At 41.2% G+C, this 4,912-nt stretch overlaps 2 pseudogenes; one reads left to right on the top strand and one right to left on the bottom strand.

The window, feature by feature from the left end:
• The first annotated feature begins 787 nt into the window (after nucleotides 1-787).
• LOC110131064 (small ribosomal subunit protein eS17-like) lies at nucleotides 788-1,312 on the top strand (annotated as a pseudogene).
• Nucleotides 1,313-1,919: 607 nt separating this feature from the next.
• Nucleotides 1,920-2,872, bottom strand: LOC110131058 (ATP synthase subunit g, mitochondrial pseudogene; annotated as a pseudogene).
• Between the last annotated feature and the right edge of the window lie 2,040 nt (nucleotides 2,873-4,912).

Raw genomic sequence — 4,912 nt, 5'->3', positions numbered from 1 at the left:
TGATGAACATTGGGGTGCACATATCTCTTTCAGATCTGGTTTCCTCAGTGTGTATGCCTAGAAGTGGTATTGCTGGGTCATATGGCAGCTCTATTTCCAGCTTTTTAAGGAATCTCCACACTGTTTTCCATAGTGGCTGTACTAATTTGCATTCCCACCAACAGTGTAAGAGGGTTCCCTTTTCTCCACACCCTCTCCAGCATTTATTGCTTGTAGACTTTTGGATAGCAGCCATCCTGACTGGCGTGGAATGGTACCTCATTGTGGTTTTGATTTGCATTTCTCTGATAATGAGTGATGTTGAGCATCTTTTCATGTGTTTGTTAGCCATCCGTACATCTGGACTTCACACTTCTAACAAAGCTGATTTCATCACTGCCATGCAGGATAGCTCTCCAAGTCTCTGATACAGGAACAGAGAAAGCAGACGTAGGCAGAAAAAAGAAAGAAAGAAAGAAAAAGAAAGAAAGAAAGAAAGAAAGAAAGAAAGAAAGAAAGAAAGAAAGAAAGAAAGAAAGAAAGAAAGAAAGGAAGAAAGAAAGAAAGAAAGGAAGAAAGAAAGAAAGAAAGAAAGAAAGAAAGAAAGAAAGAAAGAAAGAAAGAAAGAAAGAAAGAAAGAAAGAAAGAAAGAAAGAAAACTTTGCCAGGCATAAATTCAGCTTCCTCTGAGTATACTCAGTTCAGTTCAGTTCAGTCGCTCAGTCGTGTCCGACTCTTTGCGACCCCATGAATCGCAGCACGCCAGGCCTCCCTGTCCATCACCAGCTCCCGGAGTTTACTCAGACTCATGTCCATCGAGTCGGTGATGCCATCCAGCAAGGGAAGAAAAAAAAAATCATTTCCTGCTCTTTTTCCAAGGACCCGCCAACAGGTGCCGCATTTGCACCAAAAGGCGGCCCGGGTCTTTGAGCAGTACCACACGCGCCTGGGCAGTGACTTCCACACCAACAAGCGGGTTTGCGCAGAGACCGCCATTATTCCCAGCAAGAAGCTCCACAACAAGATGGCTGGCTACATCCCCCGTCTGATGAAGCGGATTCAGAGAGGCTCGGTGAGAGGAATCGCCATCAAGCTGCAGGAGAAGCAGAGACAGCGACAATCACGTGCCTGACGTCTCAGCCCTGGGTCAGGAAATCACTGAAGTAGATCCTGACACGAAGGAAATGCTGAAGCTCTTGGCCTTGGGCGGTCTCTCCAACCTGCAGGTCACTCAGCCTGGAGTCCGGATGAATTTCAAAACACTGCGTGGAGCCGTGTGAGTCTTTTCTGCTGTGCTGTAATATTTTCAATAAACCCTGGACAACAACAACAACAACAATCATTTCCTGTTAGTCCTCAACTTAAATTCACATCTACCCAAATCTGATATTTGTCTCACTGTCCCTCCTGTTTACCTAAGTGGCACGCAGACCTGAACTGATGCAGGCCTGGCATAAATTAAGAAGGAAAAGGCTACCCACTCCAGTATTCTGGCCTGGAGAATTCCATGGACTGTATAGTCCACGGGGTTCCAAAGAGTCGGACACGACTGAGTGACTTTCACTTCACTTCCACTCACTCTCTCATACTCCCCAGACTTGGAAAGACTTAGACCTACTACTCAATCGCCCAGTCACAGCTGAGTGACCATATTATCATCTGAGTTTCTTGTCTACTCTCCCCTCTTCTCCACAGCTTGGATCCTATGTCCTGAACAAGCCCTGGAAGCTCTCTTTCTTTCCCAAACACATGGTGTCCAACACTGAGTATGACTGGAGGTCAGAAGGACACCTCGACTTTTAACTATAATTATAGCCACTATCTGTGGTGCTAATCCAAAGTAAGTACACAAAATTTTATTTAACAGAGAAAAAAAATGCTACTTAAAAATGCCATTTAGTAGGCAAAATATATTTTAAAAAGTAAGACCATAAGCATTAGGAAGTGGATCCTTTTGGTGCATTAGAATTTAGAATATACTAATATTTAGTATATTTATTTAGTAAGAATTTAGAATATACTGATATTCAACAAAGAATGCTAGACACCTTAAAGTGTTTTGGAAACAAGGAAAATGAACAAACACAGGAGATGCTGGCATCCAAAAATGATCACCTAAGATGGACACTAAAAGGGAACCAAAATGTCAAAGTTTGATTGCATTTTTTTTCTGACACATTGTCTTATTTTATTCAAATAGCAGTCTGCTCACACATTATCCAAGAACACTTGAATAATAAAGCAAATATAATCACATGTTAAAAATTAGTCTTCAAACATCATAGCCAATGATGCCATAGTTGCCTATGATCTCGCCAACATAAAACCACATCCACACCTCAGTGGCCTCCAAATGATTCAGTAGAGCTTCCTTAACTGTGAGCTATTTGAAGCTACTGGTTTTAGCACTGTTGATAATATTTTTCAAGCTCTGAATTGCTGTAGGGATCTCAGCAGGGGTTGAGGAACCAGCTCAACCTTGACATAGTACCAAAACGTAGCCAGTTGAGGCTTCAAGTAAGTCAGAGCAGCATTGACCAGTGCTAGGGGCCTTCTCTGCGAGGTCACAGACAAACGGGGCCACGGTTCTAGGACGGAGAGCCCGTCACCACAACTGGCCAGCTGAATCTCACCCATCTGTTCATTGCATTTTATTTTGAAAAACATAATTAAATTATAAAGTAAGTATATTTTATCTTCATTTATAATTCCCCCAAATCAAGAATTTACTGTTTTATTGGCATCATTTTCTGATATCCTTCATCATTGTGTTTGAGTTTACAGACTGATCATTTTTAAAAGAATGTGAATGGGCTTCACTATTTTCCCCTAAAGGTCTCTATTAAATATTTTGCTAATTAATTCTCTTTTAAAGCACTTACCTTGTCAACATCCTTGTTGATTTTGTCCTTTGGCTTTTAGATACTAAATCTTGTTTGTCAAAGGCTTTACTTTCATCAACTTTATGTAACCCTGTATGTTTGACAAGATTTGCAGTTTCACTTAGAAATCAATTTTCAGTGACAAAGACTGGTTGATAGGCACAGATGTAGACCCAGAGAGTGTCTGAGGAGAAGGGTTCATTAGATTATAATTTCATGCTATGTTTTAAATGCAAGGATTTGATATTGACTGCTCTGATGACCTGGACCCTCCTAGAGCCAGAAGGAAACATCCAGCATTTAGTCAAACTCTCATAACTGCAGAATCACTGCCAATGATGACTTCAGCCATGAAACTAAAAGACACTTTGCTCCTTGGAAGAAAAGCTATAACAAACCTAGATAGTGTATTAAAAAGCAGAGACATTACTTTGCCAATAAAGATCTGTATAGTCAAAGCTATGGTTTTCCAGTAGTCATGTATGGATGTGAGAGTCGGACCATAAAGAAAGCTGAGTGCCAAAGAACTGATGCTTTTGAACTGTGATGTTGGAGAAGACTCTTGAGAGTCCCTTGGACTGCAAGGACATCAAACCAGTTCATCCTAAAGGAGATATGTCCTGAATGTTCATTGGAAGGACTGATGCTGAAGCTGAAACTCCAATACTTTGGCCACCCAGTGGGAAGAACTGATCATTAGAAAAGACCCTGATGCTGGGAAAGATTGAAGGTGGGAGGAAAAGGGGATGACAGAGGATGAAATGGTTGGATGGAATCATTGACTCAATGGACATGAGTTCGAGCAAGTTCTGGGAGATGGTGAAGGACAAAAGGAATATGGCATGCTGCGGTCCATGGGATCACAAAGAGTTGGACATGACTGAGTGACTGAACAACAACAACAGAGAGTGGAAGAAACAATCTTAGATTACAGAACAAATTGGGAGCAGCTCAAGGCTGAATGCCAGATCTGCACTGTGTCCCATATAATCAACTAGAAAAATTAAAAAATAAAAAAGGAGTTGATGTTGACAAGACTCACTTTCTCACAACTCCCCCTTTTGGGGGATCTCTCAGAAGAAGCCAAACAATTCCTCCCCATACCCACTAAGTCACCCTCCCCATGCAAGGCTAGGGCTGGATGAATAGCACCTGAAGTTGGCATAGAGCAATCTGACATTAAATCACAGTACAGTGGGTTTAAACAAGGATTGCAGCATGGTGATTAGCTAATCCTGTAAACTGCAGTTTCAAAAGCAATGTTCAGGGGCGAATCATTGAAATAAAAACATAACCAAACTCACATATCACCTAATGGGAAACAAAGGGAGCGGAATAACCCCTCTAACTTGTTCAGGGCCTCTAATCCCACAAGCCAGCCTGCAAGCCTGAGCCTGAAGCTTCCACCCTGCCCAACTCCACCTTATTTGGCTTTGTCTTCAGAACATCTTTAGGGAGGGGTTGATCTTATGCAAGACTGATAACACTTTTCACTGCTTCCTTGCTTCTGGATCCCAGCAGCCAAGTATGTGGAGGTGAGGGAGAAAGCAAGTTTACCAGGAGGCAGTTGAGTAACGAAGATTAAAAAATTTAATTTTTTCTCCAATTGAATAATAAAATTTGCCTTGAAACCAAGCCTCGTTCATAGAGGGACTATTAAAGCCCAACTCAATCCCACTTGTAGAGAAAGGACAAATCCTTCTAGTTAGTTGTTTCTGAGAACTCAGGATTACCTGACCTGAAAATTGTTGAATAGTTTTTTTAAGACTCCAGAAGAATTCTTCATTTGACCCTCACATATTGCTGTTAAAGATGAGGAATGTGTGAGTTAAATTGTACCTGTCATCTATGTGATATCTACTCAGAGAAATTTTTCTAAAATCCAAGGCAGATCATGTAAATCTCTTGCTTAAAATATCTCAATGACTTCCCTTTCCTTCAAGAGGAAACTCTAGCTACTAAAAATTTAAAATTTGAGGGTTCTTTCATGGTCTGGCCCTGCAATTTTTTTCACCTTTGAAGTTGACTTCCCTCTGTCCTTGCTTTCATCC

Source organism: Odocoileus virginianus, chromosome 10 (genome assembly GCF_023699985.2).
Source record: "Odocoileus virginianus isolate 20LAN1187 ecotype Illinois chromosome 10, Ovbor_1.2, whole genome shotgun sequence".
Classification (NCBI taxonomy): Eukaryota; Metazoa; Chordata; class Mammalia; order Artiodactyla; family Cervidae; genus Odocoileus; species Odocoileus virginianus.
The sequence above is the reverse complement of the archived record's forward strand: the minus strand, read 5'-3'. Positions and strand labels throughout refer to the sequence as shown.